We start from the raw sequence: 16,110 nt of genomic DNA on the forward strand, positions 1-16,110 counted from the left end.
CTGGTAGATTTATAGCCCAATGTTTCCATGTCCCAGCACCCAATGCTCACAGCATAGTTTTTAACAGTCCATTGTACCTCTCAACCTTCCCAGAGGCTTGTGGGTGATAAGGGATGTGGTACACCCATTCAATGCCATGTCTCTTGGCCCAGGAAGTGACCAAATTATTTCGGAAGTGACTCCCATTGTCAGACTCAATTCTCTCTGGTGTACCATGTCGCCACAACACTTGTCTTTCCAGGCCCAAGATAGTGTTTCGGGCCGTGGCATGGTTTACTGGATATGTTTCCAGCCACCCAGTAGTTGCTTCTACCATGGTGAGTGTGTAACGTTTACCTTGGTGGGTTTGTGGAAGTGGTCCGATGTAGTCAATCTGCCAGGCCTCACCATAACGAAATCCAAGCCATCTCCCCCTATTCCAGGGAGACTTTACCCTCATGGCTCGTTTGATTGCAGCGCAGGTCTCACACTCGTGGGTAACCTGTGTGATGGCCTCAATGGTCAGGTCCACCCCTCGATCACGAGCCCATCTGTAAGTGGCATCCCTCCCCAGATGTCCTGATGTTTCACGGGCCCATCGAGCTACAAACAGCTCACCCTTACGTCCCCAGTCCAGGTCCACCTGAGCTATTTCAATTTTTGAAGCTCTGTCTACTTCTTCATTGTTCTGATGTTCTTCGGTAGCACGATTCTTAGGCATGTGGGCATCTACATGACGTACCTTTACAGCCAGGTTTTCTACCCGGGCAGCAATATCTTGCCACAGGGTAGCAGCCCAGATAGCTTTACCTCTGCGCTGCCAGTTGTTCTGTTTCCATTGTTGCAGCCACCCCCACAGCGCATTTGCCACCATCCATGAGTCAGTGTAGAGATACAGTACCGGCCACTTTTCTCTTTCAGCAATTTCTAGAGCCAGTTGTATAGCTTTCACTTCTGCATACTGACTCGACTCACCTTCCCCTTCCATGGCCTCCACAACTTGTCGTGTGGGACTCCACACAGCAGCTTTCTACTTCAGATAGCTCCCTACCACGGCAGGATCCGTCAGTAAACAACACACACTGCTTTCTGTCTTCTGGCAACTCATTGTATGGTGGTGCCTCTTCAGCACGAGTTACTTCTTCTGTTGGTGCTCCGAAATCCCTGCCCTCTGGCCAGTCCATGATCTCTTCCAGGATTCCCGGGCAGTTGGGTTTTCCCATTCGAGCCCGCTGTGTAATTAACGCTACCCACTTACTCCACGTAGCATCAGTTGCATGATGTGTAGTGGGGATTTTCCCTTTGAACATCCAATGTAACACAGGTAGCCGTGGGGCCAAGAGAAGTTGTGCTTCTGTACCAACAACTTCTGAAGCGGCTCGAATCCCCTCATATGCTGTTAATATTTCCTTTTCAGTTGGGGTGTTATTGGCTTCTGATCCTCGATAGCCCCGGCTCCAGAACCCCCAAGGTCGGCCTCGAGTTTCTCCTGGGGTCTTCTGCCAGAGGCTCCAGGTGAGCCCATGCTCCCCAGCTGCAGTGTACAGTATGTTTTGCACAGCTGGTCCAGTACGGACAGGCCCAAGGGCTACTGCACGAGCTATTTCTTGTTTGAGTTGTTCGAAGGCCTGTTGTTGCTCAGGGCCCCACTCGAACGAGTTCCTCTTCCAAGTCACTCGATATAGAGGACTCACAAGCTGACTATAGCCGGGCACATGCATTCTCCAAAATCCCACCAGACCTAGGAAAGCTTGTGTTTCTTTTTTGCTAGTTGGCGGAGACATAACTGTTATTTTGTTGATCACATCCGTCGGAATGTGGCGACGTCCATCCTGCCATTTTACCCCCAAGAACTGGATTTCCTGTGCAGGTCCCTTGACCTTATTCTGTTTAATGGCAAAGCCAGCTTTCAAGAGAATTTGAATTATTTTCTTCCCTTTCTCAAAAACTTCTTCTGCTGTATTACCCCATACAATGATATCATCGATGTACTGCAGGTGTTCAGGAGCGTTCCCCTGTTCCAGTGTCGTCTGGATCAGCCCATGGCAAATGGTAGGGCTGTGTTTCCACCCCTGGGGCAGTCGATTCCAAGTATACTGAATACCCCTCCAAGTGAAAGCAAACTGTGGCCTGCATGCTGCTGCTAGAGGGATAGAGAAAAATGCATTAGCAATATCGATTGCACCATACCACTTGGCTGCCTTTGACTCTAGTTCGTACTGGAGTTCTAGCATGTCTGGCACTGCTGCACTTAGTGGTGGTGTGACTTCATTCAGGCCCCGATAGTCCACTGTTAGCCTCCACTCGCCATTGGACTTTCACACTGTCCATATAGGACTGTTAAAAGGTGAATGAGTCTTGCTGATCACTCCTTGGCTCTCCAGATGGTGAACTAACTCATGGATAGGAATCGGGGAGTCTCGGTTGGTGCGATATTGCCGCCGGTGCACAGTTGTAGTCGCAACTGGCACTTGCTGTTCTTCAATCCTCAGCAGTCCTACAGCAGAAGGGTCTTGTGAGAGACCAGGCAGGGTAGACAGCTGCTTAATCTTCTCTGTGCTCAAGACAACGAAGCCAAAAGCCCACCGGTACCCTTTTGGATCCTTGAAGTACCCTTTCCTGAGGTAGTCTATGCCGAGGATGCACGGAGCCTCTGGGCCAGTCACGATGGGGTGCTTTTGCCACTCCTTCCCAGTTAGACTCACTTCAGCTTCCAATATGGTTAGCTCTTGGGATCCCCCCGTCACTCCAGAGATAGAGATGGGTTCTGCCCCTTGGTGGCCTGATGGCATTAGGGTACACTGTGCGCCTGTGTCCACTAAAGCTTTATATTTTTGCGGTTCCGGTGTGCCGGGCCATCGAATCCACACAGTCCAGTAAATCCGGTTGTCCCTCTCCTCTACCTGGCCAGAGGCAGGGCCCCACTAGTCTTGGTCGGAGTATCTATCAATTAATTCTTCCAAATGTGAAGCAGAAGTCTCTTCATCAGGGTCAGGAGTAATACTATTCCTTCTACTGCCTCTGGGGGACTGCCCAACAGAAACTGGAGCAGCAATCTTCTTAGGGGCCCTCTTTGTTGCTGCTCTATCTTTCCGTAGCTCACGTACCCGAGCAGCTAGGGCCGAGGTCGCTTCACCATCCCACTTCCTCATATCTTCCCCATGGTCACGTAAATAAAACCACAAGGTACCTCGCGGTGTGCGTCCCGGATTCTCCCTTGTTTGAGCCGGGGACTGCTGGCGCTTGATGGCCGAAAGATTTTTCCGTTTAGGTGAGGACGAAGCTATGTGTTCATCTAGCCGTTGGGACAGTCTCTCCACAGCTGAAATGCAGCCCCGTACTGGGGCAGAGAGATTTTCTTCCTATTTATGAAGTTGATTGGACACGGTGTCCACAGTTGGCCCCATCCCCTCCTCCCAACCCATCACTGCCAGTGTGCTGGCATGTGTTAGGGGTGCCGCCCGTACAAACTTCCGCCACATGGATGTTGTGCATTGAACTTCATCGGGGTCTTTAGGTACCTGGGCGTTGTTTAAATCACTATAAAGCATCTCCAGCACAGCTAATTCCCGCAGCTGCTGGAGGCCCTGATCCATAGTGGTCCATTTGTTTACTTGGTAGACAATAGCCTCTTGATGGGGTTACTTTCTTTCACAGCTGTTAGGATTCGCCTCCAGAGGCTGATAACTTGTGCCTCTCTTCCAATTACTCTATCAATGAGCCGTTCTCTGGAAAGGGATCCCAGCTGCTTGGCTTCATTGCCTTCTAGCTGTTGGGTATTGGCCCCACTATCCCAGCATCGAAGCAGCCAGGTGAGGATGTGCTCACCTGGATGGCGACTGAAGTCTTTTTGTAGTTCTCGCAGCTCACTCAAGGACAGAGACCGAGTAGTTTCTGATTCATCTGTGATTTCAGTCTCTTCTTTGTGATGTTGCCATGATAACGCTGCTTTAGAGCTGCTTGCCTTTTCTTCTTCTCCCTCATCTGTAGGAGGAGCTTCTTCCCGTACTAAACGACCTGATCTCCGTTTCCACTGTTTCGTCTTTACTACAGGGGCGACTGATACCATAGATGGTCGGTCCTCTGGGGTGGTCACAGTGTGTGCTGTCTCATCATCAAATTCAAGAACCTCCCTATCCCCTTGAGGGTGCTGGGCAATGTTAATTGACATCTGATAGGCGTAAGCCAGACCCCAGCAGAGTGCAGCAAGCTGGTGGAGTTCTCTAGTATTGCCAGGGCATACGTCTTTCAAACATTGTACCAGTTTTCTTGGATTTTGTACTTGTTCAGGGGTGAAATTTAGAACCATTGGAGGAGAAAACTGTGATAGGTACCTGCCCAGATCACCCCACACACCTTGCCACCCACAACTTTGTCTGGGGACAGGTCCTTGGATAATATTCTTAATAAATTGCTTTACCTTGGGGAAGAAGACAAACACAAGACCTAGTAATAGGAGGATAATATCTGACCAAGGGTATCCAAGATACTGAAAGGCTGCTGTAATTAGCCCACAGGGAGAAAAGTAGAAGGCACCACACCAGAAATTATTCCCCGATTGACTGCTAGGGGCAAAAAAGAAGGCGCTGTAATTCTTAATATTTTCAATAAGATAATCTCCAGGAGACCAGGAGGATAACCATGCCGGGCCTGAATACCAAACAAAACTGAAGGCCAGTATGTTACAGCACGACAAGATAAAAAAAAAAAGCACAGACTTCAACACTTTCTCCGATCGGATGTAAAGGAAAAAAGAAAACAGAGATTAGGCTACATACAACATATCCACACAGAAAAGTATTGCCAGAAAACTGAGCATTATGACTATCAATATGTTAGTTGTAAATACTTCAATCAATGCTATTGTTATCTCAACCCTCGAGCCCCACGTTGGGCGCCAAAAAGGACTGTGGTGGTTTTACTCAGGTGGGCAGCCAAGCTCCACCACAACCGCTCTCTCCCTCCCCCTCTCCTCAGAAGGAAGGGGGAGAAAATACAACACAGAGAACTCGAGGTTTGAGATGAGAAAGGTTTAATTAAAGGGAAAGGGAATGGGAAGGAAAAACAGATACAAAAGAAACAATCAGTCCGCGCGGAAGCCCAGAGAGAGAGAAAAATTATTCTCTACTTCCCATCGGCGAGCGGTGTTCGGCCACGTCCTGGGAAGCAGGGCCTCAAACGCGTAGTGGTTGTTCAGGAGGAACAGCCCCCTCCCCCACGAGAGCCCCCCCTTTTATTGCTGAGTGTGACATCAGGTGTTATGGAATATCCCTTTGGTTGGGTTAGGTCAGCTGCCCCGGCAATGTCCCCTCCCCATCACTTGCCCACCCCCAGCCTGCTGGCTCTTGGGGGCTTGGAAGGAGTCCTGATGCTGTGCCAGCACTACGCAGCAATAGACACAACACTGGAGTGATACCAGTGCTGTTCCAGCTACGAGTGCAGAGCACAGCACCGTGCGGGCTGCTGCAGGGAAAAGGTGACTCCAGCTCAGACAGACCCAACACAGAAGACATAATTGAAATTCTTCCTCCGTGGAAAGGAACCCGTGATGGAGCAAAACACAAGTTTTCATACAAGCATATTGGACGTGCTTATGGTTTTTCTCATTTCTACGTCTCAGAGAGTTGCTTGTTCAGCTACCGATTTGGCCTCTTTGAAAGCGTTTGTCCTGACCGTCTCTCCATTGTTTGCCAATGCCTCCTGCTGGCCACTGGCTGCTGCTGTTTGTCTAGGTAAAGAACAGCTTGTTCAACCCACATGGTCCTGTGGTTGGAAGGAGGATCACAGTGCTTGCACACCTTGTTTCTTTCCCTGGAATGTTCCACATCTCTTCATTTGGGAATACTTAAGTCAACCAAGTATGTGCTACAGCTCCTGCAAGAAGAAAATACTTGTGGAGTGATCTTATGCTTCTGGTAGCTCTTGCGAGGTATTTGCCTTCCATCACTGTCCTCAGTCAAGGAGACGCTACTTGTTTTACCTTGTCTCCTGATCTGTAGGGATGTATTAAAAGCAAAATGGGTAATGGGGCTCCTTGGACCCACATGCAGATCATGTGGATTTGATGCCTTACTTTCCCAGTAAAGCTGCACTGTGAAATCTGAAATCTGCCCCCCATCTGTTTCTAATGATATCACTAACCATGTTTGTGAGGATGGAACAGGAGGTGTGGTGAGAGCATCTGCAGGAGTAGCGTGCTCCCGATGGATGGACCGCATGGTGCAGACCCATATTGGAGCAGTTCCTGAAGAGCTGCTGCCTGTGGGCAGCCCCCGCAGGCTCAGTTTGGGAAGTACGGCATCCCCTGCAAGGGACCCCGTGGGGAGCAGGGACAGAGAGGGAGGTGTAGGGAGCAGCAGGGACAAAGCATTATGGACTGCCCTGTTCCCTTGCATTGCTCAGAGGGAGGAGGTTTTTAGTTCTCACTGCTCGAGTTTATTACCATTTGTCAATACATTACATTGATCTTCATTACGCCGAGTCTGTTTTCCTTCTAACGGTATGTGGTGAGTGATCTCCCTGTCCTTATCTCAACTCTCAAACATTTTTTGCATGTGGCTGTTCTTCCTTTTTGGCTGAAGAGAGATGTCACTATCACCTAAGTAATTTAATAATCCTGTTTGACCTAACTATTCAAGGTTCATTCTACACCCTCTTTGTTTTTGTTTTTTTTTTTTTTTTTCCACAGAGAGGAAAATATACTATTGCAAAGTGGCTCTCTCCTAGCAGTACGCTGCTGCTTAGCCAAATGCTACAGGTAAAGGTGCTGCTTCTACTCAGATAGGTCTACAAAATGCTATTTCATTAGGTCGGAATACTACATCTATGAAGTACTTAGAAAATATTTGGTGTTTGAAGATTAACTCTTATACGTCTGAATCCTTGAAGGAAAGCTTAGCCTTGTCTTCTGCAGAAATTTCTCATGCAAGAATGTAATAATAGTTCATGGATATAGAAATTAAAATGTAAATAATTAAATGAAGTCTTGAAGCACCTTGCATTTGGGTGTTCTATTGATGCAGCACAATTAAGAAGCGTTTATAAATGAGACGTTTTATTAATGAAGCTGAGCATATGAAATATGCCTTCGGGCTACATCTAGGCAGTCTAGTCACTGCAGAATGTTACTGGAACATGTACTGTAACCATAGGTGCTGTAACTGTTATTCACAGCTCAGACATTTAACCTTCCTTTTGCTGGGGTTCTGAAACATTGTTGTTGGTTTCTATTTTATCGGTTCTAAGCACCCAGAAGGTCTGAATAAAAGATAAGTTTTTTCTTCTATTCTCACAATTTGTGTAACAACTTGATTCTTCCTGCCCACTAGGTGGACCCAAAGAAGCGGATTACAGTTAAGCATCTGTTAAGTCACCCGTGGCTCATGGAAGGTTATTGAGATGCTGTCCACTGGCAAAGTAAATATCCAGTAAGTACACTTGCCAAGAAGGTTCCTTGGCATTTCCTGTAATCTTATTTGCTGTCACAACGGTACCGGTTCTTTGCCATTTCTTTTGAGGAGGCATTTCAAGGTACGTTGTCATTGTATTCTGTCGTTGATGCTTAATTAGCAAAACAGCTAGCTTCTCATCAAAATGTGCAGAACTTCTGTATGTGAGCAACCAGTTGATTCTCCAGGCTCCTTGGTCAATACTTTGGTTTAGGGGGTAAAAAACAAGTATTATTATTTTTCTTGGACATGCTTATGGTTTATCTTAATTCTAGTTCTCACTGAGAATTGCTCGTTTGGCCAACAAGCTGACCTCTTTGAAAGCATGTTTGTCCTCTCTGTACTTCAACTCTTTTGATGTGTGTGAGTTGAGGATAGTGTGGGGGCTTGGGGGAAATTCCAGCTGTCACCAAGTGCTGATGAGCAGCTGATGCTCATTTGCAGCCAATGCCTCCTGCTGGCCACTGGCTGCTGCTGTTTGTCTAGGTAAAGAGCAGCTTGTTGCACGTGCGCTGTCAGTTTTAAGCAGCTCTGGCAAAGACGTGCATGCCTGATGGAGCTTTGCATATTTAAGAAGAGATAAAAGTGTAGCTTCCACTCAAGTGAAAAATCTTATCTGCAGACAGCCTTTCCCATGTGAGTTCAGAACCTCTCACCAGGGAGGGCCGAGACGCTGAAGTTGTGTGACTTTCTCCGTTTACTCACGGCAACATTTAGCCATGATGCTAACTAAAATACAAAATCTGAAATGTTGGATAATGAGGGACTCCGCCTGCTGCATATCACAGCAGTGTCATGGTCAGATGTGTCTCGATGAGACAACCTGAAAGCTTCATGCTTGAATGTAGTCCATGTTCTTGCAGCAGGGACACCTTGACGAGGACTGCGTGACAGAGCTTTCCGTGTTTCACAACCAGAGCAGGGAGAGAATATTGGAATTAATATCAGAGGTAAGAACTACATGTTGTTAATTTGTTGTAATTAAGCATGCTAATACAGTAAGTAACCTGAGCGTATTGGCAGCCTCATGGTGCCTTATTCTCAGGCGTGAGTTTTGCTGTGCTTTTCCAACCTAGGGAATCCCCACAGAATTTCAGATCTGTCAGTACAGCTCTGAAGCTCAATTTTGCCTTTTCTTTTTCCTCCTTTCATTGTGTTTCCCAAACTTTATTGATATTTTCTACCATGCTCATATCCTTATGAATTTCTGAAAGGCAAAATAGACTCAACCTAAAGATGTCTGGATGAACAACCGATTTCTTGCACTGGCTGAACTCCGTGCTTTGAAATGTTCTGATACCGGAGAGAAAACTTCCAGTGCATCGCTCAGCCAGGCTATAAAATAAGCGTGGGGGACTTGCTTTTCACAAACTTTGGAAGAAGTGAATCAGTTCCTGTCCCATTGGAATATAAATGACAAAAGCTGAGCTGACTACCTGTAGAGGAATTGTACCAATGTGTTAGTGGTGATATTCTAACCTGGTAGAAGAGACTTACAACATGAGGTGGACTCCGGCCTTAAGGTGAATCTGAAAATTGTCCTTTGAAAATCATTTTTTTTTATTCTACTGTATAGAATGAAGACTTGGGATAAAATCTTTCACATAACTGTAGCAGAAACAGACTTTTTTAAAATATGTGTTCTATTCAAAATGGATAAATTTTGGAGTAAATATTGTTGGTTGTTTTTTTGTTTGTTTGTTTTGTTTGTTTGTTTGTTTGTTTTTTCAGTTACAGGAAATACAGGAAATAATCTGAATAATCTACTTGCAGGAGGAAACAACTTGTCCAGTTAAGTTTTGGCATTTACACCGTCCTTTACTAGGGGACTTCTATTTCCTTATAACTTATTCAGGCTACTGGTATTATGCTGCAAACCTGGCAAGCACTTTTCTTGCAGTCCTCATAGCAGTTGTGTTGCTGAAAATCACACCAAATGTTGATTAAAAAAATTTTTCTTGTTGTACTCCCAATCAACTTGCTAGCAGGCAGCCTAGGAAGAGGAAAGAACTTGACTCCGTGTACACACTATGCAGAAACAACTAAAACATTGGTCTGTTATCAGCACTACTTCCATTACAAATCTAAACATAGCACCACATGAGCTACTATGGACAAAATTAAATCTATCACATCCAATCCAGCACATACAGGAACAATGGTGGTCTGTCAAACCTTCCTGGCCCTGAGTTGACCATGAGGGTAATGATTTAAAAAACTAGGTGATGAGGTGATTCCTGCACCTGTTTGAGCCTCTGGTATGGGTATAATAAGGGGTTGTACCCAGAATTAGCAATGACAGTGAAAGATAGGCTCCAGTTAACTTTTCTAATCAATACAGAAGCCTAAGTGTACATAGTTGATGAAGAACAGTATAGTGGAACTGCTCCATTAAAAAGGTAACCATAATCCATTGTGGGAATTAATGGAAAGGTAACAATAGATATCCAAAGATAAGGCTGAATTGGAATTAGCTGATTGTCACGAGATACAATCCCTCTTGTTATTAGGGGAAAAAAATGAATATCCTTGGGGTGGAGGTTTTTCAGGGACAGTGATGGCTAGTTTTGTTTGGGAATGAAAAATTGCTGTCCTGCAGAGATTTGACCTCATGGGTCATTCCCCATTACAACTGATTTTGTTACAAATAAATGAACTGCTGCCCAGCAGCAAAGAAACAAATACCCTGCGGTAAAGGATTCCACCAGAGACACGAAAAACAGGCAATGAATTAACAAAATATTTGGCGGAGAGGGGAACTGTTAAAAAAAATCCATTCTCCTTTTAATTCTCCAGTATGGCCACTTACAAATATTAAGGACATGGTGGCTTACAGTAGACTACAGAAAGTTGAATGCAGCTACTAAACCATTGACTGCCACAGCACCCAGTCTGTCTGACATACCGAATCTGCTTAATACAGCAGGATTTAAATGATGGCTGTCGTTGGTGTTAGAGATATCTTTTGGTCACATTACCACGGCAGGAACAAGACAAATTTGCTTTTACTTTGGAAGTAATACAGCATTTTTTGCTCATTTACCCCAGAGGGTTAAGCACAGACTTGCACCAACACATGCTGAATTGGCTAAGACATTAGAAGAAGTAAGGTTACCTGCTGGAATCACATTAATTCAGTATGTAGATATTGAGTGGGGACAGTGATGAGCAGCAAGTACAAGAAGGAATGGGCTTCCTCATAGACAGACATATGCCAGCAGTACTCATTATCCACCCAAGGGTACTGAGAGAACTGGCAGAGGAGCTGGCCAAGCCCCTATCCATCATTTATCAGCAGTCCTGGCTATCGGGGGAGGTCCCAGCTGACTGGCGACTAGCAAATGTGACGCCCATCTACAAGAAGGGCCGGAGGGCAGACCCGGGGAACTACAGGCCGGTCAGTTTGACCTTAGTACCAGGGAAGCTCATGGAGCAGATCCTCTTGGGAGTCATCATGCGGCACTTGAAGGGCAAGCAGGCGATCAGGCCCAGTCAGCATGGGTTTATGGAAGGCAGGTCCTGCTTGACGAACCTGATCTCCTTCTATGACAAAGTGACGCGCTGGGTGGATGAGGGAAAGGCTGTGGATGTGGTCTACCTTGACTTCAGCAAGGCTTTTGACACCGTCTCCCACAGCATTCTCCTCAAGAAACTGGCTGCTCTTGGCTTGGACTGGCGCACGCTTCGTTGGGTTAGAAACTGGCTGGATAGCCGGGCCCAAAGAGTTGTGGTAAATGGAGCCAAGTCCAGTTGGAGGCCAGTCACTAGTGGCGTCATCCAGGGCTCGGTGCTGGGGCCGATCCTCTTTAACATCTTCATCAATGATCTGGATGAGGGCATTGAGTGCACCCTCAGTAAGTTTGCAGATGGCACCAAGCTAGGTGCGTGTGTCGATCTGCTCGAGGGTAGGAAGGCTCTGCAGGAGGATCTAGATAGGCTGCACCGATGGGCTGAGGTCAACTGCATGAAATTCAACAAGGCCAAGTGCCGGGTCCTGCACCTGGGGCGCAATAACCCCAAGCAGAACTACAGGCTGGGAGAGGAATGGTTGGAGAGCTGCCAGGCAGAGAAGGACCTGGGAGTGATGGTGGACAGTCGGCTGAATATGAGCCAGCAGTGTGCTCAGGTGGCCAAGAAGGCCAACGGCATCCTGGCTTGTATCAGAAACAGTGTGACCAGCAGGGCTAGGGAGGTGATCGTCCCCCTGTACTCGGCTCTGGTGAGGCCGCACCTCGAGTACTGTGTTCAGTTTTGGGCCCCTCGCTACAAGAAGGACATCGAGGTGCTTGAGCGGGTCCAAAGAAGGGCGACGAAGCTGGTGAGGGACCTGGAGAGCAAGTCCTATGAGGAGCGGCTGAAGGAGCTGGGCTTGTTCAGCCTAGAGAAGAGGAGGCTCAGGGGTGACCTTATTGCTCTGTATAAGTACATTAAAGGAGGCTGTAGCGAGGTGGGGGTTGGCCTGTTCTCCCATGTGCCTGGTGACAGGATGAGGGGGAATGGGCTAAAGTTACGCCAGGGGAGTTTTAGGTTAGATGTTAGGAGGAATTTCTTTACTGAAAGGGTTGTTAGGCACTGGAACGGGCTGCCCAGGGAGGTGGTGGAGTCACCATCCCTGGAAGTCTTCAAAAGACGTTTAGATGTAGAGCTTAGGGATATGGTTTAGTGGGGACTGTTAGTGTTAGGTTAGAGGTTGGACTCGATGATCTTGAGGTCTCTAGAACCTAGAAATTCTGTGATGCTGTGATATCTGTTAGCCACTCTGACAACTGTTTGCAATTGCTGGCAGTTGTACTGATTATTGTGCTAAGAAGCTACCCATGAATGGCCAGGGGTATATTCTGAACACAGAGTCCCTACTAATATCAAGAAAATTCTCAATTTCACCTTTCCAACCAAATGGCACAAGCATAACACTAGTAGTACAGAAAGTACAAATGAGAATTTTGAGTACAATGAGACCTGGACAGGCTGGAGAGCTGGGCAGGAAGAAACCAAATGAGGTTGTTAGAAATGGCTCAGTCTTCAAAATAGGATTAAATAAAAAAATAGGATTTATTAAAAGAATAGAGGTAAGCAAACAGCGCTGGGTGCACCGGGAGTCTCCGCTCCACCAGGACGCACACCAGTTACATCAAGTAGCTGATTTTTATGCTCCTAGACTAATACATATTCATTACTACTTCTAAAAATAGGTTATTATAATTAGTATTAATTAATTAATTAATTATATTATATTATTAATTATAATAACCTATTAAAATAGGTTCTTAATAATTATATTTGGGTCCTGTGGGTCCTGAGCGAGTGGGCAGACATTGCCCATCACCAGGTTGGGTGAGGCCAGTGAGTTGCATCCCTGGCCATGGCAGGGGGAGTGGAACTAGGTGGTCTTTAAGGCCCCTTCCAACCTGAGCCACTCGACATTTCTGTGACTGTAGGATTCGGGGATTCGACGAAGAAGACCAAGACACTGTCTGTGGCAGGGTCACGACTCTTTATTTTGATGACAACCAGATGTGCCCTGCTAAAGGCGCGGGGGCCTCTTGCAGGGCTGGGGAGAGTCCGGGTTGCTGTCGGCCCTCCTCTTCGGGGGGCGCCGGGGCCCCCCAGGTGAGCTGTCCCTGCCCTGGCCAGGAGGAGAGGGCCCGTGGCTGCAGCCCGGCACTGCAGCGTGTTCTGCTTCCTCCTCTTCAGGCTCTGAGAAGAGCTCCTCCTGCTCCTCAGGGATGGGTGCAGCGGGCGGCTGGCCAGGACCCGCAGGCAGGGCGGCACTGGAGGCGCTGGGCAGCTCCTCGATGTCAGAATCCTCCGCGCTGCTGGAGGAGAGCAGGCTGGTGACAGGAGTGTCCCGGGGGGAGGCAGCAGGGCTGGGGGTGGCCTCCAGGCTGTCTTCTGGCTCCCAGGTGTCTTGGGAGCCCTCGAGCTCTGGCTCCCAGGTGTCTTGGGAGCCCTCGAGCTCTGGCTCCCCGGTGTCTTCGGAGCCCTCGAGCTCTGGCTCCCAGGTGTCTTGGGAGCCCTCGAGGTCCACGTCAGGGCCGTTGTCCATGTAGAGCTGGCTGGCAGGACGCGGTTCCAGGAAGCCCAGCTCCTCGAGGTACTCCTCGCTGCATATCTCCCCCATGATGGAGATGAGCCGCTGCACAATGCTCACCGTGTGGCCCTGCAGCAAGGGCCGCAGCTCCCGCACCAAGGCGTGCTCATCCAGCCCACAGCGGCACAGCCAAGCGACGACGGTGGCCTCCAGCATGTCCTGGTCCCACCAGGCAGCATCGAAGAGCTCCCTGGCTTGCTGGCGCACCCAGGAGCGCAGCGGCCCCAGGACTTCGAGGTGTTCCCTGAAGAGGGCTGCCCATTCCTCGGGCGGGAGGCCTCTGACGGCAGGCTGGGGCATGGGCTCTGCAGCCCCCTGCTCGTCCTGGGGGCTGTCGTCTTGCGCCTCTGCATCGGGGGCCACCTGCACCTCCAGGAAGTCGTCTTCCGCCCAGATGGAGTAGCGGATGGAGGTGATGCGCTGCCTGCAGAGGGGGCAGGTGCTGCTTCTCTGGACCCAGCGCATGACGCACCCGAAGCAGAACTGGTGCAGGCAGGGGAGGATGTAGCTGGGCTCCTTGGGGGCCCCCTGGCACACAGGGCAGGTGATGTCCTGGGCCTCACCGCCCATGGTGTCGGCTCGCTGCAGCGGGCTGGGGAGAGCTGCAGATGGGGAGCTGCTTCCCCTGGCTGGCACCGCTGCCACAGCTGCTGTGCGCTGCAAGAAGGAGAGAGGCCAGGGTCAGTGGCTGAGCCAGGGCAGGCAGCGGCAGTGCCCCGGCCCCTCAGCAGGACAAAACCCCAAGCCCAGCCCCGGGGCACGTGTCGCCTCACAGCTCACCTGCACTGCTGCGAGCACTCCTTGCACAGCCCCGGCTGCCTGAGCCAGGCAGGGCCGGGGAAACGCAGGCACTGGCTGCGGGGACGGGCACCGAGAGCAGCTGCCAACGGCCCCACAGCACAGCTCCAACAAATCTCCCAAGAGATCCTTGCTCGGCACTCCAAGCCTCGCACAAACGCTCAGCCAGAGTCCAGGCACGAGCCAGGCTGGGCCAGGCTCTGACGGCGCCCCAAGATAAGCAGCGAGGGCCGTGAGGTCACAGCCCATTGCTGGGTGACCTCACAGCCCACCGCTGGGTGACCTGAGAGCCCAGCGCTCTGGGTGACCCCCAAAAACCAAAGCATGTGTCTGAAAGCACTTGCCAGACATTTGGTGAACCCCAGCAGCTTGGCTGCCATGACCACTTCCCTGGGAGGCCTGTTTCAGTGGCCAAGCCCCGTGGTGGTGTCCAATCTTTTCCTCACCTGCAGCCAGAGCCTCCAGTGGCCCATCTCCTTGCCATTCCCTCGAGTTTTGTCAGTGGCCCCAGAGAGCAGAGCTCAGCGCCGGCCCCTCTGCTGCCCTCGTGAGGAAGCTGCCGGCCGCCATGAGGCCTCCCCTCAGTCTCATGCAGGCTGAACAAACACGCGCACCTCATGTGCTCCTCATCCGTCTTACTCTCCAGATCCTCCACCACTTCCAAGCCCTCCTTTGGACACTCTCCCATAACCTGATGTCCTTCTGTTAGTGTGCTGCCCAAAAGTGCACCCAGGACTTGAGGTGATGCTGCAAGAGCGCAGAGCAGAGCACAGCAATCCCTGCCCCTGAGCGGCTGGCGATGCCGTGCTGGAGGCACCCCAGGATGCTGTTGCCCCTCCTGGCTGCCAGGGCCCGTGCTTGAATCACATTCAACTTGCCATCGACCAAAACCCCCAGATCCCTGTCTGCAGGGCTGTGCTGTCCATACAGCCAGGGTTGCCCCTTGCCAGGCGTGGAATCCCTCACTCGCTCTTGCTAAACCTCATATTGCTGGGGATTGCCCAGCTCTCTGCTTTGTCGAGATCTCTCTGCAAAGCCTTCCTCCCCTCGATGGAGTCAGCCACTCCTTCCTGTTTAGCATCATGCATAAATGGACTCCATCTGCCCTCAAGTCCTACATGCGAGTCAGTCGGGACAACACCGAAGAGAACAGGCCCTAAAATGGAGGCCTGCGGAAGCCCCTATGACTGGCCGCCACCCTGATGCGACCCCATTTACAATAACCCTTGGAGCGCGACCCGTCAGCCCCTTGTTCACCCATCGCATTATGCATTGCTCTAGCTGTGTGCTGCCCAATTGGTCCAGAAGGAGACAGTGAGAAGCTGTCTTGAAGCTGTGCTGAAATCCAAAGAGGTGCCATCAGCTGGCTTCCCCTGGGCAACCAGATGGTTGGCCACTTCATCAAAGGAAATCAATGGGGGTGGGCGGTGATGGGGAGGGGACATCGATAGGGCAGCTGACCTAAACCAACCAAAGGGACATTCCATAGCACCTGATGCCACACTCAGCAATAAACAGGGGGTTGCCGTGGGGAAGGGGGCTGTTCCTCCTGAACAACCACTGCATGTTTTGATGCCCTGCTTCCCAGGACATGGCTGAACATCGCTCGTTGATGGGAAGTAGAGAATATTTCTTTTTCCTTCTCTCTGTGCTTCCCCGCAGCCTTATTGTTTCTTTTGTTTCTTTTTCTCCCCATTCCCCTGCCCTTTAAGTAAACCATTCTCATCTCCAGCCTCTTTGTGCTATATTTTCTCCCCCAATTTAATGGCCACTCTTCTGTGTTCACAATGTTAT

The 16,110-nt window shown here is 49.5% G+C and overlaps 1 long non-coding RNA gene across 2 annotated transcripts; it reads left to right on the plus strand.

The window, feature by feature from the left end:
- Positions 1 to 5,996: 5,996 nt before the first annotated feature.
- LOC113841001 (uncharacterized) lies at positions 5,997 to 10,639 on the plus strand. 2 transcript variants are annotated; one of them, XR_011805858.1, is made up of 4 exons: positions 5,997 to 6,736; positions 7,308 to 7,406; positions 8,291 to 8,377; positions 9,159 to 10,639. It is a non-coding gene; the product is annotated as an uncharacterized lncRNA (long non-coding RNA). The 2 variants fall into 2 exon arrangements; XR_011805857.1 differs by lacking the exon at positions 9,159 to 10,639 and adding an exon at positions 8,642 to 9,070.
- The last annotated feature ends 5,471 nt before the right edge of the window (positions 10,640 to 16,110 follow it).

This window comes from Anas platyrhynchos, chromosome Z, assembly GCF_047663525.1.
Source record: "Anas platyrhynchos isolate ZD024472 breed Pekin duck chromosome Z, IASCAAS_PekinDuck_T2T, whole genome shotgun sequence".
Taxonomy (NCBI): Eukaryota; Metazoa; Chordata; class Aves; order Anseriformes; family Anatidae; genus Anas; species Anas platyrhynchos.